This window comes from Diabrotica virgifera, chromosome 8 (assembly GCF_917563875.1).
Source record: "Diabrotica virgifera virgifera chromosome 8, PGI_DIABVI_V3a".
Classification (NCBI taxonomy): domain Eukaryota; kingdom Metazoa; phylum Arthropoda; class Insecta; order Coleoptera; family Chrysomelidae; genus Diabrotica; species Diabrotica virgifera.
Window position 1 is genome coordinate 31938945 of NC_065450.1, and position 18402 is coordinate 31957346.

General features: G+C 30.4%; 3 long non-coding RNA genes across 3 annotated transcripts; 2 read left to right on the plus strand and 1 right to left on the minus strand.

Annotated features, from left to right (window-relative positions):
* Nucleotides 1-8784: 8784 nt before the first annotated feature.
* On the minus strand, nucleotides 8785-9801 carry LOC126890457 (uncharacterized). The gene is made up of 3 exons (XR_007700328.1): nucleotides 9627-9801; nucleotides 9339-9568; nucleotides 8785-9271 (listed from the first exon to the last, which is right to left on the minus strand). It is a non-coding gene; the product is annotated as an uncharacterized LOC126890457 (long non-coding RNA).
* Nucleotides 9802-9806: 5 nt separating this feature from the next.
* LOC126890458 (uncharacterized) lies at nucleotides 9807-11769 on the plus strand. The gene is made up of 2 exons (XR_007700329.1): nucleotides 9807-10179; nucleotides 10561-11769. It is a non-coding gene; the product is annotated as an uncharacterized LOC126890458 (long non-coding RNA).
* Nucleotides 11770-15637: 3868 nt separating this feature from the next.
* Nucleotides 15638-16770, plus strand: LOC126890456 (uncharacterized). The gene is made up of 2 exons (XR_007700327.1): nucleotides 15638-15978; nucleotides 16403-16770. It is a non-coding gene; the product is annotated as an uncharacterized LOC126890456 (long non-coding RNA).
* The last annotated feature ends 1632 nt before the right edge of the window (nucleotides 16771-18402 follow it).

Here is an 18402-nt window from a genome sequence, read left to right on the forward strand (position 1 = left end):
AGAATTTTTTTTAAATAGCAACTCGTTTTCCGTACAGAGACCGAGACGGGATAGACGAGACTGTACCATCGCCCCCCTTAGCGAGATTATTCCGATTCGATTTTTTTGCACAAACTTACTCAAAAAGAGGTCCTTCTAACAAATCCACAGGATGCCAGGTGGTGCCGTGGCCGAAAAATTGTTTAAACATTTTTTTTTATTTATTTAGTAAAACTCCAACCCAACAGGAATCTTATGATTATTGCTATCTCATCATTTACTATGATCAATAAGCAAGTTAGTACTATATACAAAATATTAGAAATAGTTGATCGAAATAAAAAAATTATTTTTGTGAATTTGTTTAAAAAAAAATTGTTTAAACAATTTTTCGACCCCGTCACCGCCCGGCACCCTGTGGATATGTTATAAGGACCTCTTTTTGAGTAAGTTTTTGCAAAAAAATCGAATCAGAATAATTTCACTAACGGGGACGACGGTACAGCTCCGTCTACGAGGCGAATAAGATAAACCACCTTGTATTGAAAAACTAAAAAAATACGAACGTTATGAATGTACTTTTTGTATCAAGACAGCATTTTTTACTTTATTCAAAACAGAAAACAAGTTCAATTATGAAGAAATATGATTTTAACAACTTAAAAACCTTTAAGCGATTTCAAAACCTTTAAAATTTTTTAAAATGTCTTTTGTTTTTTTTACAAGAAGAAATTGTGATCTTTTTGTGTCCTAATTCTTAAAGTATTGTTTTTTATAGATTTAATGTTTTAATAGATTTAATTTTATTTATATAATAAATTTTTAGAAGGAAAATTCTTTTATTTGTTAAAATATTCTTGATCGAATTGGAAACGGGTGGGTAACTGAAAATAAGTTTAGTAGAGAACCGTTCCGTTTAAGAAAACTCAGAAAATATTCATTCCGAGTTTCGACCCAACCCTGTATACTAAAATTTCAAAATTAGCTATACTAATGACTGCGTTCACCAGATGCAAACACGTTCACAAATGTTTGCGCTTTGATTCTAAACTTGTTGACAGCGAACTGAACGGTTGGTTGTTTAGGTTAAAATTTGACATTTTGCTTGCTTGGTTTGAACGTAACCTAAAATAAATTTTCTCAATAAATACGTTTTTGAATTTATTTTTTTATTAAAGAAAAAAAGAAAATTTATTTAATAGATAATAACGTAGGAGAATCTCTTCAGTATCCTTTATTTAATATATAAAACCCTTATCAATATATTCTACAATATATACAATTTAAATTCCCGCCATATTTTTTCAATATTCAACACGTTTGCAAAGTTCAACTTCAATATTTTATGTTTGCAAAAATGGCGACCGCTTTCCAAACATGTTTGACGTTAGCAAGTCGTTCAGAAACATAAAGCGCAAACTGATTGCCAACGTTTGCATCTGGTGAACGCGCCCTGATTCTTAACAATAGCAGACTATATTAAAAATCACTTAAACGTAAGTAGAGTTTTTAATGTCAAACTGTTACAATTCTACAGGGTGTGAATGTTGCTACGAAATTAATAAAAAACGTAAATATCTTTTAAAATACCCTGTATAATATTACAAAACATCATATTTTAAGAAAGAAGATATAAAGGAGAATCCAAAAATGTTAAAATATACAGGGTGTCCCATTTAAAATTACGAAGGTATGAGCAACTTCCGGTATACCCTGAAGTTGCAAAGAGATGAAAATATTTTCATTTAATAGATCATCCTTCAAAACCCCTACATTCCAATTTTCATGATTCTGTTGCCTTTAGTTCTCCAGATATTTCTAATAGGCCAGTTATCTGCCTCACCCTATATACAGGGTGTCCCGGAAAATAGTGCGTTCCTTAAAGGTATAGGTAGAAGGCACCATGTAGAACAAAAAACTCTTATAAGATTTTTTTCTAAATTCAACCGTTTGACCAAAAAACTATAAAACATTTTGGAATGTAAATTCAAATCTGGCAACTCTGTGAAGTACAAAAATCTAAACGTAAATAGTCCCATGTTTAGTAAACAGATAATTTGGAAGAATCCTGTTTAGTGTCAACGCCGAAAATGTTTTTGAATCGTGTGTTCATGAGTAATATTATGATATGTTGATTATTTATGGCACATCAATAAATGGAGAGGCATAATACCTACTATAATTTCTTTCAAAATGTTTTGCTGGAAATTTTAAATACTGTAAGACACAAACGAGTTCTTATTCACCAGTGCGTAACATGTTGCCAGATTATTTAATTTTCTGAAGATTAAAATTCAGGTATATGGAAACCAATGTAATCTTTTTTTGGAAACAGTTAACTTTAGAAAAAAATGGTATAGGACTTTTTTGTTCTAAATTGTGTATTCTATCCATACCTTAAAGGAACGCACTATTTTCCGGGACACCCTGTATAACCTTGTATACACAGATAATACAACTGATACAACATATGACAGAAGCTCGAAACAAATGAGAATCATTGAAAAGCCCTATTGCACTAACGGATCGTGCTTCCTACTCCAGTATAGAGGACCGGCGATAACGGGCCTGCAAGGGATGCACTGCAGGCGGGCGCCCCTGTTTGGGACTTTCTTCCATGGCCTAACGTCAATGTTCTGAAATGCTCTATAGGGAATAAATTTTGAGTTCTGTGTCTATGCGTGACAGGTGACAGCGTCACAAGTGGTGACATATGACAGTGACATGTGATGCTATCTGTGTTGTGCTTTAAAATAAAAACATTGGTGCATTCAGCAGACGCAATCGCTGACTAATCGATTAGTGATTTTCTGCTGAATGCCACATAAATTGTCGATTAGTTATCATTTGATGACTTATCGGTCGCCATTTTAAACATCGGGTTTGAAATATGATTACTTAGCGAAACGAAACAAGATTGACGTATGACGTGTGACTAACAAGTGTATCATGTATTTTACATGTATTTTAAGACTGATTTTAAGTTATCTGCTATCTTAACAAAACAAGAATTGAATGCAAGGAAGGCATATAAATCAGGCTGATAAAATAAATCAGCAATAAAACAAAAATGGAAAAATGTGACAGTTGTCATAACCTATTTCGTATGTACATGAAAGAATACCATTCAGAAGAATCGTTAGCGATTACACATCGCTAAGTAATCGATTAGTCATCACAGTTTTCTGCTGAATGCAGCCATTATTTTTCTTTGTAATTTAAACTAGGTACGATTAATTACAGGGACCCGATCCGTCAAATCTCCGTAAACTGCGCATGTGCAAGGCGAAGGAGATTGAATGTGTCAAACCCTGGTCAAACCACAGTATGATAGATAAGGGATAACCAATTTTACAGAATACATCACCCAATGGATTCTGTGTTAATACTGTGGTTTAACACTTCAACAGAAATTTTTAATTAAGGTGCAGTTAAGGGGGATCTTGTCTTGTAGTCGAAGGTTTATTATTGTACTTTAATCTTTGATATTGTTATGTGTTTGTATGTCTTTAAAAATCACAATATAGTAGTTCATTAATCAAAAATTTAAAATATGTATTGTGATTATTTACAAATTTAATAACAATTTAACTACAAAGATATTTTATTCATATAGATACCCCTAATTAAAAAAAAAGTATTGTGATTATTCACTAATATATAACTACCAGGATATTTCACTCATCTACCATTAATTCACCTCTGCTATTAGAGGGCACTGCAAATTTGTAAGTGCTGCACAAACTTGAAAAATAAAGCGAAGTTAGAATATTATCATGAATTGAAAAACATTTAATTCTTCTGCTTGCTTGTTCTACATGAATTCGTCCTCTGGTCACTGTCCTAATACAAGAAGTTACTTGTTCTTTAGTAAACTGTGGTATCGTTTTAGAAATGAAGTGATGAAAACTAACATCTGGTGGTAATACGTGAGCTAATAAAAATCCCTTATCTGCAAGAATTAAATCACCAGGTCTCATTTGATGCACAATACCACCATCCTGGACATTTTTTTTGTTTGATGTAAAAATCACTACAAAACGTTACTACTCCGTTAGGAGCTACAGCAAACAAACCTTTGAAACTATTTATGTGTTTATAAACCTATAAGTTGGTTTTTGATATATCACTTCTGTACAATCCACAATATCGACGGCGGAAAGGCAGGACCTCGTAACTGAAAAATTTGTACATATAAAATGAGTTACTTTGGTTTTCGCTTTAGAATAAGTGTATCAGCACCTATTAAACAGTGGTTACAGCTGGGAAAATTTTCGGAAGGCTTTCCCAGCTGTAACCGCTGTTTAATAGGTTAAACCGTTGATTGATGTATATCAATATTTCAATCAACGGTTAAACTTATTCTAAAGCGAAAACTGAAGTAACTCATTTTATACAACTGTTTCAGTTACGAGGTCCTACCTTTCCACCGTCGATATGTAAAAGTGCTGTAAACTAGTAGGTGGACATATTTATTTTTAAGTTGTGATGGTATATTTTTTATTAGCTGGATGAACAAAGTTTCATGCATAACGATTAACAATGTATACATAATATTTGCAATAGTCCCTCTACTGCAGCCAGGTATGTCCAACAAATTTAAACGTAATTGCAGCAGTGTCATGAATAATTTTATTGATCTTATTTAAAGTTATACATACTTCTTTAGGCACGATTGGGGAAAATGTTGAGGATGAATTTTTATAAAAACGACAGTATGATGTACATGCACACACACAGACTGTATAAAGTTAGTTGCTAATTCTTTTAAGTTACATAGATATTAATACAAATAAAGTGTGAAAAAGATATATCAGTGTTTTTAGTAAATATATTTCTTGATAATTTTTGGTCTTTGGATTAGTCTTCTTCGGGAATATGATAATAAGTATTAAAATATGATGAAAAGAAGATTAAAAACAATAAAAACAATCTTAATATTATTTGTAAAATCTGTCAAAATAATTTATTTTCTTATCAATTTTACAGCCATAACACACTGACTTACACAGTTGTCATGATTGATAACTATAGTCAAGCAATGTTGGCCGCTGTTATATTTTGGATAGGTGACCATGCCCCGCTAACTCTAATAAAAAACATGTAATCGTATTTATTTTCCTTCCGTTTAGTCAGAGGCGCTGATGTCGGCATTGTGATTGGTGGAACATGACTTTTGACAAATCCTGCGCTATCTGTGAATCTGTAATCTGTGTTCGTGTTCGTTCGTTCGTTGTCGTTCACTTATTTTATATGGTCGGTTATGTGATGTGTTTGGTGTTTGTGTTTAGTTTGTGTCACCATAAAAAGCTGATATTCAGTCGTGTTTTTTGATATTTTTGTTATTTCATAATCGAGTACCTTTTTAAAGGTAAGTTTTTCTGATTGTAGGTTCTGTTTATCCAACAGTTTTAAAATACACATTTTATTTCGCGTTTTGTTGTTGGGTCTAATGGCCGATCAGCTGTTGTGTGCAGCCGATAAATTCAACAAGTAAACATATATTTAATCGAAATTAAATACTCATATTTCTATTTAAAATGTCACATTATTGTATAAATAAATAATTAAGAAACAAAAGTTGTTTGTGTTTTACCTTTATTGACCACTTGAATAAAATCATATTAAATATTGGAAGTACCGTATGGAGGCTATGGTGTACCTAGCGTGGAGGCTAGATAACGCTACCCTTCCTATCCAATCAACAGCAAGAACGTTTAAAATTTCACACCTATCATGTCGAAGCTACAGACCACTTATGTGGAGGCCAGATTTGTAGTATCCTTCCAATTTTCCAGGTGCTGAAATACGTGACATATTTTTTGAAGGGTAAGATCGCATTCTACCAAATCACACAACACTTTTTTCTATGTAGGTGACCACTTAGGAACATCTTACGTTGTTGCTTTGCCTTAGTTTTTTTTAAATTTTTGCTATTTTAATAAAAAAATTTGGTAAGTAATAAGTAGAGACTGGAAAATATGCACTAAAAAATGTCTAAAATATGCATGCAATATGCATTTTAAAACAAGCTGAATATGCACAATTAACATGCAAATATGCATTTATATATGCACTTATTTTTATATGAATAATTTTATGGTTTACGTTAAATACATAAATAAATAAAAAATAATAAAAATAAATAAATAGGTTTGAATTTAAACCAAATTGTATTATTATTTCTTAATATATTTTTTTAACTTCAGGTTTTGTGACAAATAAAACGGCAAAATATTTTATTTTGACCACAAGATAAATAAGAGTACAATAAAATAAATGTACATATTTTTATTGTTACAATATTGATTCATATTTTCTAAACTAATATTATAAAAAGAGTACAATAAAACAAATTTACATATTTTTATTGTTACAATAAATAATCATATATTGATTCATATTTTCTAAACTAATATTATGTCTTCTATCTGTTAATATTTGTTTATAGGCAGAAAAAGATCTCTCAACGTCACAAGATGTAATTGGGGCATATTTAAACTTTGCTATTAGAGACGGATCCATATTAATATTTTCATCGAAGTTTCCAAAATTGATTATATTATTTATTGAACGCAATAAAGTGAAACCCTCATTTTTGTTTAAAACGTCATCAAGTTTATCTTTAATTTTTACTCCAATTTCCCCATTCAGATTTGTTATTTTCTGTTTAACCGAATCAACAATAGACATACTATTGTGAAGACATAAATTTTGAGCCTCTAATTTTGTAATTGAACTTTCAATGATATCGAAATTCGATTTTATATACAACAATTGATTTTTAATAGACTTTTCTTTAAAAATATTTTGACAGTTATCAATAGCGGTACAAGTCGGATCAAAACTTGAAATAACGCTTTTGATGTCGTCGTAGTGTTCAGATAAAAATATAGCACTTTTAAGCCAAGTTCCCCATCTGGTTAATACTGGTTCTGGTGGTAAAGGAATATCGGGAAGCATCTCCCTATATACCTGTACACGTAGTGGTGCTTTCAGAAATACTTTTTTTACATTATTTATTAAGGTGTTTACATTGGGAAATTCAATTCTAACTTTCTCTGCAACTCTGTTTAGGCCGTGCGCCAAACATGTACAGTGAATTAAATTAGGGAAAAAGATTTTAAGATTGGATGCAGCTTTCATCATATATGAGGCGGCATCACTAAGCATTAATAATATTTTTTCAAATGGTACTTGATCAGGTAAAAAAAAATTTGTTAGGGATTCGTTAACAAATCTAGCTATTGTAGCATAGTTTGTTTTTTCCAAACATTTTACACTAATTAAGTATGAGTTTTTAAAATCGCCAGAGTCGTTAAGAACTCCAACAATTAGATTCGCAATTTGTCGACCCTTTGTATCCGTTGTTTCGTCGACGGAAATCCAAAGATATTCGGCTTTTAACTGATTTTTAATACTCGTCATCACATCTTTGTAACATGCACTGACATATTTTTTCCGAAGAGTTGAAGAACTTGGTATTTGAGCTGGTTTATCTTTAATCTTGCAATAAGTTTTTAAAAAGTTTTGACACGATTTATGTTCTAACTTGTGCAGAGGGATATTGCAGTTCAAAAAAAAAATGGCATAAATCCTTTGCAAAGGTTTCTTGCCCAACTGACGTATTCTGAATCTGCAAACTGTTCTGTAGAATCTGCTGGCGAGGTTTATTATCATTTTTTGATAGCTTAGTTTGGTGAAGTGAAGTTTTTATGTGTTGAACTACTTGGAATTTCTTTTGACATGGAATCTGGAATATAATGATAATGATGTTTTAGATGTTTTCGTAAATAGATACCTACATTAAAATGATCAAACTTTTTAAACCTCCCCCAATTTTTTTTTATTTCTCAAAGTGAAATTGAAATCGTCAAACAATAAAGTACAGTCAGTGTACCGTAGTATACAGGGTGGGCCACTCTCAACACCTCGCTCTGTATAAGCCAAACCGTTGCAAACTTTAAAAAACAGTTTTTGAAGAAATGGGACGGTTTGTCATTTTAGAATAGACAGACACATAGATGTGCAAAGAAGTTTGATAAGTTTAAAAATCTATTGAAGTGGAGAACTTACCTTTTTATCACAAATGGTGCAAAACATACTTTCACTGTCGATAACTTTTAGATGATTGTTACTTCCAATCCAACTTCTGAGAAGACTTGATTTTTCCCTTGCTACTTTAGGCATTTTCACAATAATAATAAAATGATTTTTTTACACAGTATAGTCAATAACTTGCAATCACAAAAGTTGAATAATCGGCGATTGATTTAAGACTAACCATTCATAAAATAAAATAATCTATCCTACCCTTAAAATGCTTAAAATTTCGTTTTGGTTGGTTTTCCCAGAATAATTCATAGTTGGCCGACACCAGCAGAAAGTACAGGTAATATTTGTAATGTTATTCAAAATATAATCGGTATTTACTTAGGTAATTTGTAAATTCTGAGAAGTCTATAAATCTTAAATATCCGGATAATGATACCTGCAGCTATAAATAACGCCCATTATGTTTATGGGTACAACAACAAAGGAGCTTAACAGCAAAATATTTACTTTCACATTTTATTTTAATGGATGTTGATGTTACTAATATATACCTTATTTTTAAATGGGGTAGAGTAAATTCCCATCAAAATATGCATTTATATGCTCTTAAATCTCCAAATATGCAAGGCATATGCATTTATGAAAAACATGAGAAATATGCAGCATATATATGCATATGCATTTTGCATATAATCCAGTCTTTAGTAATAAGTATTAAAATTAGTTTAATATTTAAATAAAATACAAATACACTATTTAAAATGTTTATTTCATTGAAATCATATAATAGAAGTATAACTTCTTAGGTGCGTACAAAATACAACATTCTTTTTTTTTTTGAAAATTATATTTCACCCATCCATGATAATATTCTAACTGAATATTACTTAGCATATTAAATATTAATCAGTATTTCAATATACAGTAGTTGTTATTCCCATGTACACTTTCACTAAATTATTATCGTTCTTGATATGCTGAAATGGAAATCTATATTTGACAAATTATCTAATTTTAGTTTCAGCCGAGTATTCTCTTATTCAAGAAAATACATTTCTGTCTTGTTGTGCACTACTTGATGTGATACCACTTGAATGAGATGATTATGGTTGACTTTCAAGTGGTAATGAAGATGTAGAGAGTCTACATCTACAATCCATTAAATCCATTGAATAAAACCAAAAAAAACAGTGGTAAACATTTCTGAGATTTAATGCTCGTACTTGTAGTTTGCACACTAAAACAAAACAAATAATATTTTATAGGTAGTTATCAAAAAAGACAATAATACATTATTATTGTACCTGTGATACACATTTTTTATAGACACAAGCCTTGTTAGTCATATCATATTGCTTTCAATCTTATAAATTACACAAAATCAAGGAAATAAACACAAGATAGTGCTACTACATTTCTTCAGCATCTTCACCAGTTCTATTTGAAAATATGGTGAGAGATTTTCTTTATCTTCTTCATAAAAGTAGCAGCAACATAATTATAATGAGTAGTTTTACTCCGTTCTACAGATTTCCTAAAAATATGGTGTCATTATACCCTCAATTTACAATTTTAGATATTTTAGTACTTACAATATCAATGATAACCATTCGGGTACCCAACACATTACCATTTTATAGAAATTAAATAATAATAACGTACAAGCTATATAAATATTCCATTTCTACAAACAAAAATAAAACTTGACGTCTATCAAATGTCACTGTCACAAATACCGGGAGAGATTAAATATCCAGCACGCAAGGGAGAGATTAAATATCCAGCACGCAACCGCGCTGTTGCCAGATTTACATATTTTCTATTAGCGGGAATTTTAAAATCTCGAATGCGAGTTGGTTTAAAATTTGACAGTTGTGTTTTCTCGAATCGGAATCTTAACCTTACTTTTGTGATTATTTATTTACAAATATGTAAATAAATTCAAACAAGTATTGTATGTACCTACTGTGTTATAATTTAAAACTCTTAATTATGTTAGTCTTTAAAAAAAATGAAGCCCACAAAAATACACTTGTTTACAGTGCAAATGATTTTTTAATGGAAATAGGGATTTAGGATTTCATTTGCAGGAAAAACATGGGCAACCTACCCAGTTCGTAAAATTGCAATTCAAAAACTCTTTAGGTAAGTATGGGTAACTTTCGCATTATTATTTATTTTTTAAGTATTAAGGTTGATGTTGATATCAAAAAGTTAGATTTCAAAGGTAGTTTTATGTAGGTAGATACTAGATAGAGGCCATTCCACGAACATACATCTGTTCCAGACCATCGCGACAACGAATATTTTAGTGTGCAACATAAGAAGTACTAAACTAAATTGCAAATTCCATTCTTGTTTATTGGAATAATTTCTAGAGCCATTTACTTTCATACTTCTTATGTTGCACATTAAAATATTCGTTGTTGCGATGGTCTGGAACAGACATATATTTGTGGAATGGCCCATACAAGTAAGCTATGAGTAGTATAACTTCCCATGTAGTCACCTGTTATGTTTTTGTAGATTTTACTGTCTGGATGGCTCAGGAAGAGACACAAAATAATATTCAGTACTGCAATCACAGGAGTACATAGAGTACGTAGAGATATAAGAAAACAGCTGTTCAACATCACCTGACACCGTTTAGTTTTTAGAAAATGAAAAGTCTTTAGGTTGAATGCGATCTGCAGTATCTTGCATTGCTACATAATGAATGTGTTTATATATGGTATTTTTTATTGAATAATCTATACAGGAACAACTAAATGAATGTATACATATATTGCAGACATTGCATTTAGTTTTTTAGAGCAGCAAGTTTTTTTGTGTTTCAACAAGGTATTCAGTTTTTTTTTTCTTTTAGTATATACACATTATTATCTTGTAAAATAGCAAGCTAATACAGTTCGGTATCTAGACGTTATGGAGCATTCAACAGGTTTACCTTTTTTAAGCTTTATAACCCTTTCAACAGTTTTATTCCTTAAAAACAATAACAACTGATTTTCAATGGTCATATTATTGGTATTTTAATTCCATAATCCTTCCTATAACAATAGGTGCATTGTTGGAAGTTATTACAGTAGTTCTGCTGGAAATACTTACCAAAATTGTATGTATCTGCATCATTTAGAATTTTACCCAAACACCTATTAATACTCTATCTGAATCTAACATGTATTGCAGCTCTTTCAATGTCTTGTATACATAGGATTTTTTCAGAATCAGATATTTCATTAAGATTTACTTACCATGCCTTGTCTATGTACCAGGGACATAACAGTCTATTAGGAACAGAACCCATTACATTCAGGCATTGTAAAAAGTGTTAGTTATGTCTGATATGAAAACATTTGACTATATAATACCAGCACACTCATGTATTTTTTCAAAAAAAGTTGGTAAATAAAAGTATTTTTTATGAGCCCATGAGTTCCATTAGTTGCGATAAGCGATTTACCAAACTTAATTAATATTTCCTTTTGCACAGTATTCATGGAAACACATAAGACAAAAATCATTATTGTTTAATTCGGGAGGATTATCAATAATTGAATCGTTTATTTCAGAAAGGGGTCAAGTCACAAGTATCCACTTTTGAGAAAATAAAGTTTACACACTGTTTACATTCAACAAACAATCACATTATATAAAATAAAAATTCTACCTAGCAACCTGGAGTATTTGTTAAAAAATGTTGTATTTTTTAAAAATGTATCTTGTTAAATTGTTTAAGAAAAAAAATTAATTTTTTGCACTCATTTTGTCAAGATTTGTCACTTGACCTCTTTCTGAAATAAACGATTCAATTAGTATGCCCTGTTGTTTGTAAAATAATATTGGACATAACCCGGTCTGTAAGCATTCACTTACCCACAAATGAACACTGGTTGCGTCATCTTTGTGCCCATCTTTCAAATCAACGTCATAGGAGTGTTTAATGTTCGTGTTATCTTTTCTTGTAAGTAAATCAACTCTCAATAATATTTAAAAAATGGATTAGTGGTAACATTTTTATTTTAAATTATATTGTGTATATGTAAATATTTTACTTACATTTTTGAATATGCCCATAATGTGTTTTAAAATATGTTACTTTTATGTATTGTAATATTCCTGCACAACAATCAGTTTAAATATTTTTAGATATTAGTATTTGATTAGTACACGAAATGCAGAGATGTTCTCTCTTCTATCTTAAGAGCTGATTTAATCTCTACTTGTATCTGTAAAGTTTATCATTTTTCCCATAGACAATTTCAACACTTCCGGTTCCTCAGCGTCTATCCAAACCTGTTACGATGACATAATCATATTTCTCTTCTCTTTCTCTAGGTAATCTAGTCTAGTAATTAATTCTCGAACTGTCTTGTTTGTATTAAATATCTTAATTATGTACTTATTTTATTTTTATAATGAAAATTAATAAATCAACCATATGCGGCACAGGATACAAATGTTTTCGGAAATATATCTATAAAAATTTAATTACCTCTTTTGTATATGACATATCGATACATTTTTGGCAAAGTAGCGTAAGTGACATTTTTGAAAATCATGTTTTTCCCATTAAACTAACGCTATTATTGTTCAGAAGGTACTGCCAAAGTGTAGTAAGCCTATACATATATATTATGTTTAAAGTAATTCTAGGCTTACTACACTTTGGTAGTAATTTCTAAACAATAATAGTGTTAGTTTAATGGAAAAACATGTTTTTCCCCAAAAATGTCACTTACGTTACTTTGCCAAAAATATATCGATATAATATAATAAGTAAAAACTATTTTTATAGCTAGGAATTACTTTATTGAACAGTCTTAACCTTGGGATGACCAAGCGGGGGAAATTGTGACCCCAGCTTATGTTTTTCTTTAATAAATTCAAAAGTATTTTCAATTTTTAACTCATTATTTTTTTATTTGACTTTAATATCATTCTAGATATCCTCATATTTTGAAATAAAAAGAATTCCCTATATTTTACGAATAAAAAATATATTCTGAAGTTGATGTTTAGTAAAATAGCGTCTATTATGTGTAATTCCAAGTAGTGTTACGCTAATGACGTCGACTTTGCAAAGTAACAAGGCACTTACTCAACATACACACTACACATGACACTAATACTCATGTTGTGACTGGCTGAATGACATAAAGTCCATGCCATAAAAAAAATTAAAAAAAAATAAAAAAAAAACTTCACTTTTTTGTTAAATGTTATTTTTGACCATTTCCCCCCCCCCCCCCTTGGTCATCCGTGTAACAAAAAAAAGGTTGGTCATCGGAAGGTTAAACCTGTTCATAAATTTTGTTACTATATTTTTTAACTCCGATTATAACAATAATAACTTTTTAGTTTAGATTTAGGTCAAAGTCTGTAATGTCATGTTTTATGTATAGTATTTTTACTACAAAAGCGATATTACGTAGGTCAAAATTTTTGACGTAAGAGAACTGTCAAAACATTAGAATGTGACTTTTCATTATTGTCATTTTATTATAAACATGGCAATAATGAAAAGTCACAATCTGATGTTTTGACAGTTATCTTACGTCAAAAATTTTAACCTACGTAATATCGCTTTTGTAGTAAAAATACTATATTTTTTAGCCCTAACACATTTGTAGGTAGCAAATCATATTTGTTATTCTTATCTTATTTTAATTATGTTCATTTTTTTGATTTAACGAAATAAACCTATCAATAAAAAAACTGTTGTTTAGTTGTGTACACCCAAAAACTAACTTGATGTAATACAGATGTCAATTGAATATGACGTAAATACATGTCATAAAGATGTCTTACGTCACAAAATTACCACAATAAAACGTTGCCACTAATTGCTCAATTTAATGTCATTCAAGTTAGATGTCATGAATAGGGCTTTTTATTCACAGTCATTTGTTTTGAGCTTCTGTCATGTGTCACATAATATTAATATATATACGTCATACGTTATTGGTAATACCAATTATACAAATCAAAGACGTATGGCGTAAATATATTAATATTGTATGACACATGACAGGAGCTCGAAACAAATGACAATCGATGAAAAGCCCTATTGATGGCAAATTGGTCATTAAACCTGACATCATATTTTGGTCATGTTTAGGTCTCCTACCAATTAAGACTAAAAAAACATGTCATTTAGACTTCACTCTGTTGGCTGGTCAGTTAAAGGATTTGAAATATATGGATTACTGAATTTTAAAGAAAGCTGCATTAAATATAATGAAAAAAGACAACCTATGACAATAAAACATTAATTGTTAGTCTTTGTTCTGCTCATACTTAACATAATCGTCCTATTTGAAGTCCACATACTGTGTAATAAAACTTAAAGCCACTTTGTGGGCGTTTTTGACATTTTCATAATTGTCTTTAATAGTAAAATGTATGTGTAACACAATAGATGTAAAATTATTATTATTAACACATTTACGGACACACTTTGCCTGTAGCCACGTCTTCTTATGGAGCAAATGACTTCATATGCAGTCGTGTCTGTGAATGTGTTAAATAATTAACAGAAAAAATTATTTTAATTGCTTTAGCTTTCAATATAAACCACAATAATACCACCATTAATTTTTAAGTATATTATGTAAGAAAATAGAATTTACCTAATAACTCACCTCGCCGCCAGGTAAAGTAAAGGTGCTACGTCACTGAAATGTTTTTTCATTTTGATTTATTTTGTTGCTTTAGTTAGCAGATACATGATGGGAATTATTCATACAATACATATTAATACTATTAAAACTAATACATATGAATACTATTAAAACTAATACATATTAATATTCTAAATAATTATTTAATACTAAAATAAAGAAAAATGTCTATCTATACTACATTAATTGAGACATTTTCACTTTTCTTTTCGCAGGATCCTTGGGATTTTAAAGCTGTGTCTCTATCTTTATCTTGTTTTGTACAATAATTATTGTTTGAGAATGGCATACATACATAATAAGATGCTTCATGTTTTTGTACTCCTGTGACTGCAGTACTGAATATTATTTTGTTTCTCTTCCTGTGCCATCCACACAGTAAAATCTACAAAAACAACAGATGATTACATGGGAAGTTATACCAGTCTATATTCCTTGGTTATACCACAGTATAGGAGGAATTCCTCCTAGGCTGTGGTTATACTACTTATAGCTTACTTTTATCTAATATCTACCTACATAAAACTACCTTTGATATCAACATCAACCTTAATACTTAAAAAATAAATAATAATGTGGAAGTTATTCCATACCTACCTAAAGAGTTTTTGAATTGAAATTTTACCAACTGGGTAGGTTGCCCATGTTTTTCCTGCAAATGAAATCGTAAATCCCTATTGCCATTAATTTGCACTGTAAACAAGTATATCTCTTTTGGGCTTAATCTTTTTAGGACTAACATAATTAAGCGTTTTAAATTATAACACAGTACATACAATACTTGTTTTAATTTATTTAAATTTGTAAATAAATAATCACAAAAGTAAGGTTAAGATTCGGATGTCAAATTTTAAACCAATTCGCATTAGAAATTTTAAAATTCCCGCTATGTAAATCTGGCAACAGCGCGGTTGCGTGCTGGGAGAGATTAAATATCCAGCACGCAACCGCGCTGTTGCCAGATTTACATAGCGGGAATTTTAAAATTTCTAATGCGAATTGGTTTAAAATTTGACATCCGAATCTTAACCTTACTTTTGTGATTATTTATTTACAAATGTAAATAAATTAAAACAAGTATTGTATGTACTGTGTTATAATTTAAAACGCTTAATTATGTTAGTCCTAAAAAAATTAAGCCCAAAAGAGATATACTTGTTTACAGTGCAAATTAATGGCAATAGGGATTTACGATTTCATTTGCAGGAAAAACATGGGCAACCTACCCAGTTGGTAAAATTTCAATTCAAAAACTCTTTAGGTAGGTATGGAATAACTTCCACATTATTTATTTTTTAAGTATTAAGGTTGATGTTGATATCAAAGGTAGTTTTATGTAGGTAGATATTAGATAAAAGTAAGCTATAAGTAGTATAACCACAGCCTAGGAGGAATTCCTCCTATACTGTGGTATAACCAAGGAATATATACCTCGTCCAATTTACTTACCGTTGCACGTCATCCGCGCCATAGCCTGTGACACGATACCAACACGAAATATCTAGGCGGTAGGTGTGTTCCCCTTTAGAATCATTTTGATTCTAAAAAAGAACACACCCACCGCCTAAATATTTCGTGTTGGTATCGTGTCACAGGCTATGGCGCGGATGACGTGCAACGGTAAGTAAATTGGACGAGGTATAGACTGGTATAACTTCCCATGTAATCATCTGTTGTTTTTGTAGATTTTACTGTGTGGATGGCACAGGAAGAGAAACAAAATAATATTCAGTACTGCAGTCACAGGAGTACAAAAACATGAAGCATCTTATTATGTATGTATGCCATTCTCAAACAATAATTATTGTACAAAACAAGATAAAGATAGAGACACAGCTTTAAAATCCCAAGGATCCTGCGAAAAGAAAAGTGAAAATGTTGTCTCAATTAATGTAGTATAGATAGACATTTTTCTTTATTTTAGTATTAAATAATTATTTAGAATATTAATATGTATTAGTTTTAATAGTATTAATATGTATTGTATGAATAATTCCCATCATGTATCTGCTAGCTAAAGCAACAAAATAAATCAAAATGAAAAAACATTTCAGTGACGTAGCACCTTTACTTTACCTGGCGGCGAGGTGAGTTATTAGGTAAATTCTATTTTCTTACATAATATACTTAAAAATTAATGGTGGTATTATTGTGGTTTATATTGAAAGCCAAAGCAATTAAAATAATTTTTTGTGTTAATTATTTAACACATTCACAGACACGACTGCATATGAAGTCATTTGCTCCATAAGAAGACGTGGCTACAGGCAAAGCTTGTCCGTAAATGTGTTAATAATAATAATTTTACATCTATTGTGTTACACATACATTTTACTATTAAAGACAATTATGAAAATGTCAAAAACGCCCACAAAGTGGCTTTAAGTTTTATTACACAGTATGTGGACTTCAAATAGGACGATTATGTTAAGTATGAGCAGAACAAAGACTAACAATTAATGTTTTATTGTCATAGGTTGTCTTTTTTCATTATATTTAATGCAGCTTTCTTTAAAATTCAGTAATCCATATATTTCAAATCCTTTAACTGACCAGCCAACAGAGTGAAGTCTAAATGACATGTTTTTTTAGTCTTAATTGGTAGGAGACCTAAACATGACCAAAATATGATGTCAGGTTTAATGACCAATTTGCCATCAATAGGGCTTTTCATCGATTGTCATTTGTTTCGAGCTCCTGTCATGTGTCATACAATATTAATATATCTACGCCATACGTCTTTGATTTGTATCATTGGTATTACCAATAACGTATGACGTATATATATTAATATTATGTGACACATGACAGAAGCTCGAAACAAATGACTGTGAATAAAAATCCCTATTCATCACATCTAACTTGAATGACATTAAATTGAGCAATTAGTGACAACGTTTTATTGTGGTAATTTTGTGACGTAAGACATAAATGAAGTCTTTAGGATGACATTTTGACCATAGAAAGACATCTTTATGACATGTATTTACGTCATATTCAATTGACATCTGTATTACATCAAGTTAGTTTTTGGGTGTACACAACTAAACAACAGTTTTTTTATTGATAGGTTTATTTCGTTAAATCAAAAAAATGAATATAATTAAAATAAGATAAGAATAACAAATATGATTTGCTACCTACAAATGTGTTAGGGTTAAAAAATATAGTATTTTTACTACAAAAGCGATATTACGTAGGTCAAAATTTTTGACGTAAGATAACTGTCAAAACATTAGAATGTGACTTTTCATTATTGCCATGTTTATAATAAAATGACAATAATGAAAAGTCACATTCTAATGTTTTGACAGTTCTCTTACGTCAAAAATTTTGACCTACGTAATATCGCTTTTGTAGTAAAAATACTATACATAAAACATGACATTACACATTTTGACCTAAATCTAAACTAAAAAGTTATTATTGTTATAATCGGAGTTAAAAAATATAGTAACAAAATTTATGAACAGGTTTAACCTTCCGATGACCAACCTTTTTTTTGTTACACGGATGACCAAGGGGGGGGGGGAATGGTCAAAAATAACATTTAACAAAAAAATGAAGTTTTTTTTTTATTTTTTTTAAATTTTTTTTATGGCATGGACTTTATGTCATTCAGCCAGTCACAACATGAGTATTAGTGTCATGTGTAGTGTGTATGTTGAGTAAGTGCCTTGTTACT